The sequence below is a fragment of the Emys orbicularis genome, chromosome 6, assembly GCF_028017835.1.
Source record: "Emys orbicularis isolate rEmyOrb1 chromosome 6, rEmyOrb1.hap1, whole genome shotgun sequence".
Taxonomy (NCBI): Eukaryota; Metazoa; Chordata; order Testudines; family Emydidae; genus Emys; species Emys orbicularis.
Genome location: NC_088688.1, coordinates 126,056,226 through 126,070,103, shown reverse-complemented (window position 1 = coordinate 126,070,103; position 13,878 = coordinate 126,056,226). Strand labels below are relative to the sequence as shown.

General features: G+C 42.0%; 1 protein-coding gene across 2 annotated transcripts in view; it reads right to left on the bottom strand.

Moving 5' to 3' along the window:
- The window catches only part of RNF38 (ring finger protein 38), a 202,739-nt gene extending 190,106 nt beyond the window's left edge, over positions 1 to 12,633 (bottom strand). For both annotated transcript variants that reach the window (XM_065406165.1, XM_065406164.1), the window contains exon 1: positions 12,596 to 12,633. The gene's annotated coding sequence lies outside the window, so the exon portion shown is untranslated. The remainder of the gene's footprint in view (positions 1 to 12,595) is intronic.
- Between the last annotated feature and the right edge of the window lie 1,245 nt (positions 12,634 to 13,878).

Below are 13,878 nucleotides of genomic sequence, written 5' to 3'. Positions count from 1 at the left end.
ATTTTAGAAAATAAATGCGAGAAGAGACTCCACATACATGCACACAACTCAGTTTAGCAAATCTCTCTTGCACTCAAAGGTTGAGCCCACCGATAGAAAGTGAATAGTCAAGATTATTATACCTTTTTATGATTTAAAGCCTCACCACTTTTTTTTTTTTTTAAACCTCCTCCTGACCCAGCCAGCCAATTACAAAAATACCCAGACAAATCATTAAGCAATTCCTGTGGATTTATTTATTTAGTTGGCAATTGGTCAGTAATCTTAAACTACAGTTATCACAGGAAAAAGGAGTCTTAGCATTCCCTACTGGACACTCTATGCCACACCCTTAAGAATAAGGGAATGACAATCTGACTTTTATCTGTCTATTTTAGGGACTGATGTGTATTTATTTGTTGTTTGGCCTATGGTATGCCAAAATGGTATATATAATCGATGTTACTAAATTAAGATCACTATCCTCTCATACTATAAGAGAACTGCTTGCTATTACCAGCTTCAATCCTATTCCAGGTTTCAGAGTAGCAGCCGTGTTAGTCTGTATCCGCAAAAAGAACCCTGTTACAGAAGTGTCGTAGCCTCAGGAAGAATTGGAGGTAGAATCATCTCCCAGACACTTTCTAGGAGTGGGACTAGCTCAATCCCAGCCTGCCACAGAAAACAAGTTCTTTAAGGAAAGGGCACACAAAGATAATAAAACAATTGTCAGATTGTCATTTATGCAAATACAACTAAAAATACGATAGGGAAAAAAACACCGTAAGTATCATCAGATTAGATTTCCAAAGTTCTTTATTTCTGCAACTGGAAAAGCAGAGGAGTGGGGGAGGGGAACCTATCAACTTTTTTTGATCTACTGAAATTCAACAAAAAGGAGTTTCCAGTTTACAAACTGTTCTACTCCACTAACATTATCTACACTAAGGGTACGTCTATACTTACCTCCGGGTCCGGCGGTAAGCAATCGATCTTCTGGGATCGATCCCGGAAGTGCTCGCCGTCGACGCCGGTACTCCTGCTCCGCGAGAGGAGTACGCGGAGTCGACGGGGGAACCTGCGTGCCGCGTCAGGACCCGCGGTAAGTTCGAACTAAGGTACTTCGACTTCAGCTACGTTATTAACGTAGCTGAAGTTGCCTATCTTAGTTCGAAGTGGGGGGTTAGTGTGGACCAGGCCTTACTGAAGCAGACTTTATTCACACAGGAGTTATCTTTGCAAATGATGGGACATCAGTGGATTAGGACATCATGAGCTCAGATTTGCTACTCAATGGACAATAAGAACATACTCCTTTGTTGGCAGCAGATTCCTAAATATGGTTGATATTCAAAGCATAGTATTACCAGGTTCAGAGACCCTCTCCTGTGCCTGGAAAAGGAGGAGTTAATAGCAACTCAGGTTCATGCAGGTGCTACATAGAAGCAGCTGCTCCGGGAACAAAGGAATTGCCTGAGAGAAGGCTGTTCTTTGAACCCAGGACTGAGTAAAAAACTCTGAGCCAAGAAACATCTGTGTGTTACATTTTTATGTTTGTTATCTGTTTTTCTGAGACCAAGAGATAAAATTCTCCCTCGGAAAGGGGATCTATCTGGCTGACCCTGCACTTTTGTGCTTTATTGCTTCATCAGCTTACACACCAATATGCTCACAATACTTTGAATTAAGGACCACAAGAGTATTATGATGGAAACCCAGAACAGTTTTGTTATATCACAAATTAATAAAGAATATTAAAAAATACATCAGAACATGAAGTGTCTTAAAAACAACCTGTAAAAACACTTTTCTTCTATTAGAAATGAACAAACTAATGGGACACCCTCCTGAATATATATCCAAGTACAGTAATACAATTTAGAAGCTTATATTTGTACTACATAGTGAGTAGTGAAAGCGTGCGAGACATAACAGACAAGAACAGGCTGGAAATTTCAAACAACATTTAGAAGTTTCAATAAAAGAGGAAAGAATTTTCCCCATTTTTGTTACTAGCTGTAATAGACATCAATGAAGAACATCCAATATATATTTTTCCCGTTTATTTGTAAATTGATACTTCAGCTTATAGGATACTGTTCAGCAAACGTCTTCACAAATATAAACATTACTGTCACACAGTCTTGATAGTTTTGACACACTATTCTCTTAATTGGTTAAGAGCTTTTTCTCTCCCCTAAAAAATAAAGCATTAAGAATTTCGGAAAGTCCTGAAATGCCCTAATCCATAGGCATAATTTAAAGAGAATGATAGTATCTGCCATACTTGTTTTCCTATCAATTTTGTAAACACGTCTTTAAATATAAAATCAAAACCTTGCTTGAAATATAAATATACATGTATTAAAAATACACACACGCAGTTTCTGCGCCACAAAGAATCCATATGCTCCCATGGCTTATGAGCCAAAAAGTGCAGCATTTTACTACAAAACCTGCCTCCAAATTCCATGCACAAGCCATTTCTTCCTGCTTGGCTTTCTGCCATACCAACTTATAAGAGAAAAAAAGTGGTTCCACGCAAGAGCTCCACCAGAATATCTTGTGGATATTCCAAAGAGGTGTATCCTCTTTGGATACACCTCTTTGGAATGGTGTATCCATTCCAAACTCCAAAAAGGTGACATAATCAGACTATGTAAGGAAGAAGCTAAAAGTACAACACATGCTACCGCAGGGGAAAACAAAGTATAGCTCTAATCTTGCAAACATTTGCACAGATTCTTAGCCAAATCAATGGATGGGACCACTCCCATGCATAAAGTACATTAATAAATGTCTTTATAGGATCAGGGCCTAAGCTACTACAGAAAACAGAGTAAATTTATGCTCTGAACAGCAGTAACTTGCTATTGGCAAAATACATACACACCTCAGTCGACATTCATATACACAGGGCAAGCTGTAAACCGTGGTGAGGGAGCAGTACTTCACCTAGAACTGCCAGAGCACTGGAATAGTTTGCTGCACCTTGCTCCGTGTTGTGGTCACTTACTAAAAATTTTGCCACACATGTAGTAATGAAGTGCTCCATATTTTTCCCAGCACAGAATCTGCAATTCTGTCTTTTCAATGAGTGTTACTGGACACAACCCCTACCAATTACATAGCCATTCTCCCTCCACACCTGGATGGCATGGTACATAACACACACAATCTTAGGCGATTCCTTTAAAACAGGAGTTCTCAAACTGGGGGTCAGAACCCCTCAGGGGGTCGCGAGGTTATTACATGGGGGGGTCACGAGCTGTCAGCCTCCACCCCGAACACCACTTTGCCTCCAGCATTTATAATGGTGTTACATATATTTAGAAGTGTTTTTAATTTATGGGGGGGAGGGTCACACTCAGAGGCTTGCCATGTGGAAGGGGTCACCAGTACAAGAGTTTGAGAACTACTGCTTTAAAAAAAATGTAAAAAGAATCCTACACAGGGGAGTATGTAGACCATGGGCTAGAATTGAAATTTAATAAAAGTCATGAAATTCAGAGTTAAATTCTGTCCCTTGTACATTTGCATTAAGACAGTGTACTTTAAGACATGATCATATGATAGTATTTTGTATTACGAGATATATGTATGTGCATGTGTATGTACTATTATAGTGCAATTTCTTTGAATGGTTGTAAGGTATTTATTATTTGCCAACACACAAGTAACATTGTTCTGTTCAGTATTGTGCAATCATGCAAGTGAAGACCCTATTGCATAGGATAGTCTATTTTTTGTCAAGATCCAAATTTCTTAGTCAAGGTACAGTCAAGGTCCAAACTCCAGAGAAAGTAATAAAAATCCCAACAATGGTAAGTAAATAAAAAGATTTTGGGGTCTGTTCAAAAGTGTCTGGTGGTCTCGATTTGGCCCGCAATCCACCTATTCATTCCCCCTGCCCAATTGTAATGCATAGATACAAGGAGGAGGAATGAAGATTAAGTGCAAACCTTAAAATAAGCGTACCTGACTTTTGTGCAATTAGAATCAAGCAACGTTGCATTAAAAGCTCCTTTTAGTTTGTTTTTCCCTTGGAAGTATCCCGTGCAGCTACTGATCAAGCCCAATGGCTTAATTTACGAGAGCTGAAAGATTACAACCCTCAGTAGAATAACAGCAAGTTGATTATTAAGCAAGAATCAAATCAAACACTATTATTAAGCAAGATCTGAAACATAAAAGCCTCCATTATTGGTCCATCTATGAAAGAAAGATCCCCAACGAGACTGTTGCAGGTGCTCGACAGCCTGGTGAACATGGGTTATCTTCGCTTGGATGCAGAAGGAGAGGTTAGCAAGATGTTTTGAAGTGTTATGCCACAAGTATGCTGATGACACACATCCCTTTTCATTGGGCCAAAACCGAAGCCACGAGTGAACCTTGGATGAGAGTGAGCAGGCTCAAGATCAACCCAAATAAGAAAAAGGCATATTGGTAGCAGCTCAATTCCTTCAATGGGGGAGGTGGGGGCAGAGTATGTTTTAAGAAAGTGAACAACTAGAGCATATATGTGTGTCAGAAGTTCAGAAAACAAAACACTCAGCATGCTCAAAACACTTCTTAAAATACCCATAACTTTGCTATTTCAAAACCACTTCCCTCTCCTTCCTCCAAACAGAACAGAGAGCATGCATTTTTTCATTTTACATTACATGTCAAATAAGTGCTAAAAGAAAGCTATATTGTTATCAGAGCACAAAAAGACCAACCGATACTTCTCACGAGTTGAAAAAATGTTTTTCCACGTTCAGGTAGCTCAAACAACCAAATGGATGTATTATGCTTTGTGCACACAAGACAGAAAGAGTACTTCAGAACAAGCATGAGAGATTTCAACCAAAAGGCATCTATAGAGCAAATAAAAAGCAACTGAAAAATATGCACAGAATGGATTTTCCATCTCACCTCTAACTGCATCACAACAGTAAGCCACAAGCATGAAGGGAGGAAAGTATAATTTAATTACAAATTAATCAGTTGTACAAGTTAAAGACCACACACTTTTTAAGACTAGCTCTTTAATATCTTGTATTCTCACCTGTTCCATATAGTCCCCTCCTCCTTCTGTACTACACCTTTCAGGTTGGGCATATTCATATTTAACTGACATTTTAATCAAAACTCTCTCCACCTAAGCTTCTGATTCATATTAGAAACCAAACAAGAAACCACCTGTAATTCTCATGCTTCAGATATTTTACGAAAGAAGCTGAGGTTGCAATGGTATTAGTGGAACAAGATTTAAAACACCATCTTTCATATTAAATCATGAATTAAAAAGATTTCGTATGCATGAGGGCCTCATTTTGCCAAGATAATCTTGTGGGTGAGAAGTGGCAAGGCTAAAAATATAAAAAGGTAAGCAAAATCTTTCTAAAAATTGAACCTGTCCACCCCACCCCCCACCGGATTTATATAATGTTCACAGACATGCTTATTAGTACTCTTGTTAAAGCGTTTCTTCCTGCTCCCTTTGGTGACAAGACTATTTTTCACCTTAAGTATGTGCAAGCAGAGCATCACCCAAAATATTTCTGCCTCTCCACCTGCCCCAAAGCACAACATACAGATAAACCAGAAAGAGTACAAAACCTTCTGCTTGTTTAATTTTCTAAAGGTAATATTAAACTGGAATGAATTAGCTAGACATTCAAGCAGCACCTGCACTCTTCAGACAAACTACGTCTCAGCAACAAGACAGACATGAACACACACATACACACACACACACACACACACTGGAGCACCAGAATTTCAAACCTATTAAATTGCATACAGGGAAAAAAGGAAGTTCCATAATATAAACTAAACTAAAGAATGTAACCATGACTATCCAATCGTAAAGGGGGTACTGAATAATTATGGACAGCTGAATTTAGTCATTTAATAATCGAGGCATTTTTCAGTGTTGCTATTAGACATTGGGGAGGCCTGAGCCTCTTTCAGATACTTTTGTTTCATTGAGGCTGTGCTGTATTTCATTAAATGACTTGTAATTGATAATTTTGTATTTTTCAACTTATTTGGAAGTACTAGTTTTTAAATCAAAAAGGATAGAGTCTTTTAATAAATGCTAACTATAAGACATTAGGCCTGATTCTCCTTTCACTTACACAGTGGTAAAGCAGACATAACTCCACTGAAGTCTATGTAGTTACACTAGTGTAAAACAGGTGTAAGAGAAGAGTCACGCCCATTACCTTCACATGTAGCTTTGCAATAGTTCCCTTGTTGACAGAAGCACCTGACCCAGTCTTTTATCAAGTGTAGCCAAGGTCCAGGGATGGGGCTGTACACCAGAGGTAAGTACAGCAATCCAAATGTATTTGCGAATTCTATAGCTAACCAGTTTTCATGTTTTAGCTAAAATAGCTAGTAATATTCAGAAGAGACTTTTTTGTACCATCCAAAATGGGCTATCAGCACACCACAGCCCTGTCCTGTACCTTGGCAAGTGTGGCATTGCACCCAAGGAACCTGTCCCTCTACTGTTTTAGAGGCTGATTCTGCAAGGTCAGTCAACTCCTACTTAAATCAATGGGAACTGAGGTCACTCAGCGCCTTGCTGGATTAGGCCTTCACTAGTTACGCAATCTAAATTGATGTTGCACAGCAAAAGATATATTTTAAAATTAAATACTTTCTCTCTTCCCCTTCCCACTATTAAATAGGAGTATGTCCTATGGGATAGAAGACAGATTTTTCTTAATTATGAAAGATCTCCCTACTCTAACCCAGCAAGTGTTACTTTCAGAGTATTCATATTCCAGTAACTGTAGCAATAGTGTGGTTTATGTCATTATGTTTGTCTGAAACCTGAAGGGTTCTCTACAGTTATTTGTCTTGCAGTTTTAAAAAGAATGCGCCCTAAAATAGAGCCATCATGTTATCAGACTAACGACATAATGAGCAATAAATCTGAAAAACATAAGTTTGTCAGCAGTTGCTGTTTGCTATAGGAAAGCAGCAGTAACTAGCCCAAGCAACTGCCATCACCTCTCCTCCATACTGTACCTTTTAATCAACTTAACATGTTCCAACAAAGCAACATAGCATATCTCTGGCCTAGTATACCATGTCTTCACAGAATCTTTTCCCGACTGAGTGAACATATTTATATTCAACATATATTAATAAATATTTAATTTGCTCAAGAAACTAGGAGCTAAGTGAAAAACTTATCAAGATGATCCATAGGAGAATCTTACAGGAAGATGCATATTATCTGAAAACGATCATCATAAAAAAAAACAAGTGTACAAATGAATGTGTACTTTTCCCAAAACAACCCCGAAATCTCTCCCCCTTTGACTAAGGGCATTTACTTTCTTAAAAATATACTAAATGCTTAAACCCTTGAAATGGGTCATTCCATATACTGTGGTTAATTTATTTCTATTGAAAAGCTGTTTATAAGAACCAGAAATTAAGGTTTGTTTTGTTTTTTAAAAACCTACTTTCCAAGGTTTTCACTAAATAATTCACAGAACCCAAAAGGTAAATTGTAATTGATTATCCAAGCTAGCTAATTTCTACCAAAAGACTAGGGTGCGTTACATGCTCTGGGTTTACAATTCTGAGCAAGTTCTCACTAAGGATTGCCATCAAACTACAATCATTTCACCTAAAATACACTAGCCTTGAATATAAAAAGGTGCAAGGACAGATTTTTATCCACCAAATCCAAATATTGTATATGCTTCATTCATTATTACTACGGAGATATCCTTGCATCTTGCTCTACTTAAGAGGGTCATAAAGCTGTGAAGGGACCAGTGTAACCTAAGTAAGAAGACCCACATCTCTGAGCATGCAAAATTTAAGCATGACTCTCGCCATAAAACCACTGTAACTGCTATTCAATTCAAAAATAGAACCATACGTACTGCACACAGATAACTGCTAAGGGCATAAAAAAAATCGCATGTGACAATCTGAAATTTATTGGGAGTTTTCAGTAGTTAAATTACTACTGTTTAGCATATACTGCATCAGGCAAAATCGCTATGAATTGCAAGAGCTTTCCACCTCACTTTCAATACATATAGTGGCAGCACCCTTACAAGCAAGTCCATCCCCCTCACACCCTGCAGTTTTGCATATGTTTGAAAACAGGCACTGATCCTTTGATCAGCAGTTTCAATTCCTCCAGACTAAAACTCTTAGCAGCTGCTTACTTATCTGCCTAAATAAGTATCTCCCACCACCCCTCATAATAATATTCTATGGTAAGGCTTTGACTGAGGTGAGTCTTTGACATCATTAATTTGTAGTTTTTAGAACTATTCCATCTAAAATTGAAATATAACAAGGCTGAAAATTGCAAGCAGCGTTAATTGATTTTAGTGCAGCTACCAGGAGTCAGCCAAAAGGTAGCTTTCCTAAGTAGAAACATTTCAGAGAAAAGCCACCTTTAAAATGCTTAGTCTACCACACACTGAAAGTAAGTTATTCTAATATGTTATTGTTTTTAAGGTTCCTTCCTCCCCAAATACCACAATAACAAAAATAATTTTACAGATCGGAGCATACAAAAAACTGAAGGTGAAAGGACTGAAATTTTCCATTAAAACCACACCTCTTTTACCAACTGACAAGCATGTCTCTAGCTGTTCTCATCTTTTTCACTTACAAGATATGCCTACAGTGACAGAGGTAACGCACTTTCCTCTAGTTCTGCCTGAAAGTGCCTCTTAAGATCAGGATCAATTTCCTGGATGAAAAGAAGAGTCAGCAGTTCAGCTCTATGTTTTCTATTCCACTACCCGTTTATTAATTTGACAATCTTGAATAAAGCCCTTTGCATCTGTTGACATGTATATTTAATGGGAAAACAAATGAGAAACAAAAAACCACATTTCACTAAACATTGGGGGGGATGGGGATGCCCAGTAATTGTCTGCGACAGATTCTGACTTGGTCTGTAAAATGTACTAAGTTTCCTTAATACTGAAATCTAAATAGAAGTTCATAATATTGTTATTTCAATGTTTTGAGAACAGAGACTCGATTAAAGAGCAAACTAATTGAAAACTATTACTTTCAATAGTGTGACTAACAGAAAAACTTTATCAACTGTAAAACAAAAAACAATTTTGGCACTGATTCTGCAAATGCTTCAGCACATGGTAGCAAAGTTAAGCAGGTGCATAAATGTTTGCAGAATTGGGGCCTTAAAGTGTATTTTTTGTAAGACTAATCTGTTTTCCACCAAAGTCTTGATCAGTAAACATAAATAGCCAGATTTTTTAAAAAACCCAGCTTCAATTAGGCAGCTCCCTAAATAGGAACTAATCTCTTTTGAAGAATCTGGCCTTAACACAGTTCTAAGTACTATTTTTATACACAGGCCCTACAAGCTTTCCTCACTGCAACAACTCTGCAACTGTAGTTTAAGTGAGTTTCTAAGCAAAAGGTTTGGGCTAATAAATAAAACCCAACCTCTCCCCTTCTCAGAGAAGGCTAAAGAAAATGCATTCAGTCTAATTCAGTGCGGACACAGTACTATGTAGTTACATGTTACAAGGACTATGATGAACTAAACACTTCAACTATAAGGACTGAGTTTCTTCTCTGTAATTGTGACAGGTTTCAAATCACAGGAAATAAACATCTACAATTTCAAGTTTTTCATTGCTGGTATTACTGTACAGGTTGTTGAAAGTATCAGGAAGTTAGGAGCAGCTTTAAGAAAGGAAAATTTCGGGTTTAAGTCAACAAATCCACTTAAAGTATAATCAATTTTAAAAAGAAATAGAAATAGTTTCAAGTAAAAAAGCTGCTCCCAAGACTTGCCAATTTCTGCACTTTTACAAATATGTTTTTCCTATTAAATATCATCTCTCTGATTGTATGGGCCTTTCATAGAGCAATGGGGAAAACTGACTATATACAAAGTAAAACACAAACAAATATTTTTCTGTAATCTTCAGAGTTACCTTTAGAAATAATAGGTAAAACAATCAAATAGAAGTATGATTTTAAGTTGATGTCTCTTTAGTACAAATTCCAGTAAACATAAATAAATCCAGCTATTTATAAAATACTTATATAGCTCTCATTTTAAAGTAAAACTTGTACCAGTTCTGTAAATCATTCCCCCCTCCAAACACAAAAAAAACCATCCAACCCCAAAATATCAGCATAAATAAAAATTGTATGTTCCAAAGAGAAGACACAAAGCTTTTCCCCACTCACCAATCCCCCAAAATGCTTTCATTCTTTGCTGTTTTCCTGCACTAGTAACTTCATAAACATACAGTAAAATTCCTATTGCCATACACAACTCTGAGAAGAGAAATCATCATAGGCCCCAATCCTGTAAACACTTACACACATGTGCAACTTTAAACACGGAGGGGTCCCACTGAAGTCAACGAGACCACTCACATGCTTTAATGTTAAGTACACGCATTTAAGTGTTTGCAGATTTAAGGCCTTAACATTTTAGCACCAAAATAAAGTTGCAGTGAGCAGCCAAAAACTGTTCCTCACTGGGGTAAAACTGTGTAGCCATTTTTAACAGGAAACAGACATGACTCTTTAAATAATAATAGTAAATAAAAGTGTCAGGTGTCAAATGCCCAATATAAAGTGGTAATTAAGAAGGCAGATGGTGTTTCCAAAAGAATAAGGATGTTTTCCAATAATCCCCACATTACCAAGATATACAAGAATTTAAGAACTCACCTATTTTTAATTGGCATATTTATTAGAAATTAAGGAAAGAGGGAAAGATAGCCTAGAGTTAGCCTCCGTTTTGGATTTACACATAGACATAGTAGTTCCTCTCCCATATATTTTCAAAACTAAGCATCACTGCTAACTGATTGTCATTTTCTTCCCAAATTAAATATTGAATAAAAATCAGAATGCTATTTCTGTGAAAACTGATTTCTGATGCCAAGACAAAAAGCTGTTGGACAGCAAAAATTAATGCAATCACAAATACTCATTAAGATTAAATAAGAGTATTTGACATGTATGGTTGCTAAAAATGTTATTAATACTAAGAGTTAGTTTTATTACCTAGTTGTTTCTTTCCCACAGTAGTCCATGCTAGCCACGAACAATCACACATCTCACATGGCTACCATGTGCAGTGGATACCCTACGAGTATTATTATCAAAAGTTCTGTTGCTTTGTTAAAGAATTCAAAGTCTATATTTAACAAAATATTGTATGAGGGCATAGCCAAAGCTGAAGCCAATGTAAAGAGAAAGTAATGTCAAATAAATTCAGACCTACTATAGCTATAGGCTAGAAAAAATGAAGAAGATAATATATTATTATATTAATAACAGATGTGCTATTTCAACTTCAGTCTCTCTACCACAATAGTATAATTTATAATTCTGCATCTGACACTAAGAAAAAAAACCCTGAAACATCTCAAATGATGGAATAATTTTAAATGCTTATATACTAACTTTTAGAATACAATCTACGTGGCAGAGGTTACCCCCAATGGACTATATGCACCAAGAGAATTAAACAGCATCCTTTGGGCAGACAATTCAATCATTCCAGCATCACAAATATTGCGAGTAAATATGTAAAGAAGGAAAGGAAGTTATCTCCTCCGTGCAGTCTTGTAGATTCAATAGATCCACAATGATCTTGGCCAGTCTATTTCTCACTTTGATTATCATAAAAGTTTCAGTTGTACTGAAAGTTACCATGAGGCAAAACTTGAATAAAATCACAACCAGTTTATTTACTTTGTTGTATTTTTTCAAGATACTTCCTTTAAAGTCATTTTCTTAGGGACCTGAGCTTCTCTTCTCCCTGTATGTGCTGCTCCCATGTCATCCTGGGGACTTATCACCTCACAGCTTCAGTCTGTGTGACAACACTGTGAGTGTCCATGAAAATGACTGTGAGCTCAGAGCTGAAATAGTCATCAGATCACGGTTTCCCCCAGCAGAATGGGACAGGCAAAAACAAACCCCTCCAATTTATGAGGAGTGTGGGGCAGAAAAATGCCTCCACACACAGAAGTCTCTCCATTTCGCTGCACCAAACTTCCCACAAGTAAGCAGAAAGCATGTTTAATGTCTGATATTATATACACCCACCCACCACCACGCTGTACAGACAGACACATGTCATCTTCCCTGTGGGGACTGATACAGAGAGATTGCTTGGAAGAGCTAAGGCTGAACAACTCGGCAGAAGTGTTACAGATTGTGTCAACTTTGGAAAAACAAAGTGGGCTGCTACTCCCATGATCTCTTATGGCAGCCCCCGCACCACCCAACTCTTCAGTCCCCCCTAACAACCCCCCCCCCACCATCAGCTCAAGTCCCAACAGCCTGTCCCTCGAGCACTCCTAGTACCCCCATAGCCAGGGCCCCCACAATCGCAGGTCCCAAGCAATGTCTCCCCGACCTTTCTTTAGTTCCCCTGCACCCCACCCAGCACCCACTCCCCCTGCACCCCTTATCAATCCCCTCACATACCCTACTCCCCCCAGCTTTCCCCCTACATACCCCACTCCCCCTACATCCCAATCACCACCACTCTCTCCCCACACCCCACCCTTCCCCCACTCCCCTCAGCGCACCCTACCTTCCCCCCTCAGACTGCCCCCGTCCCCGTTACCTGGCGCGGGGGCGGCCCGGGGGTGCCCGTGGCCGGCGGGGCTGCCTCTGCCCTGGCTGCGGGCTCCCTGCTCCGGGAGGCTCGGCCCGTGGAGGGGCGGCGGCGGCTGGAAGTGCGCGGCGGCCCCGCTCATGGCGAGGGTGAAGAAGCCGGAGCGGGACCGGGAGCGGGTGCGGGGCGGCTCCAGCAGCAGGAAGGGGGCCGGCGGGGAGGCGGCGGCGGGGACCGGCGGCGGGGAGGGGAAGGCGGGGACCGGTGGCGGGGAGGGGAGGAAGGGGGCGGCGGGAGGAGCCGCCGCTCTGCCGCTCAGCCCGGCTGCCGGGGCCGCCTCGCCGGCCTGGCCGGGGGGATCCAGGCGCCCGGCGGCCCGCGGCTCCTCGGCGGCGGCCCCCTGCTTGGCGGGGTCCCGCTCCCGCAGCCGGGCCGGGGGGAAGAGGCGGGCGTCGGGCTGCGCCGCGCGGGGCTGCGAGCTGGCGGCGATCGGCATCGGCTCGCCCGGCCGGCGGGGCCGGGGTCTCCCCAGCGGGCGGGCGGGCGGCGAGGCCGGGGCGCGAGGGGGAGCCCGCCGGGGAAACTTACTTTGCTGGGGGGTGGGGAAAGGGCTGGAGCGGAGCCGCGCGGCGGGGAGGGACCCGGGGCTGGGGGGCCGCCCGGCTCCGGGGGCTCAGCCGCGCAAGAGAGAAAACAAAGGCGGCTGCCAGCCCGCGGTGCCCCCGCCCTGCGAGCCGCCGCGCCGCGCCGGGAAAACGAAAGCGAAGGGCATCCGAGGAGCAGGGGGCGGCAGCTCCGCCGCCCCTCCCGGCCGCGCCTCTCCCGGCCGCCCGGCTCCCCTCTCCGCCCGGCGTGCGCCCGCGGCCCCCAGCCGCCTTTGTGTGCGCGTCCCTCGGCCCGCCTCCGGCCTGCTGGGGGGCGCCGCGCCCGGGCGCGGGGAGAAGTTGCTGCCGCCTCAGCCGCCCTGGGCAAGAAACTCGGCTGGCTCCGTCCCCCGGCGCTGCCCTGCCTCTGTGCGGCCTCGCCGCCCCGCATCAATTAGACCGCGGAGCGCCCCGCTCGCTCGCTCGCCGCCAGCCCCGCGCCTTCCCACTTCCGTGCCCGGCCCGCCCGCCCGGAGCCAGCCAGCGAGGGGGCAGCGCTTCCCCGGAACACACCAGCGCACTGCCCGGGGCTCCCCTCCGGCCCGCCCCGGCAAACCCACAAACTTTTCTCCCCCGGCTCCTGCTGGCTCGGCCTCCCGCGCTTCCTTCCGTGGGGAGCCGCGCTAGCAGCTCGGGATCCAGCCCAGC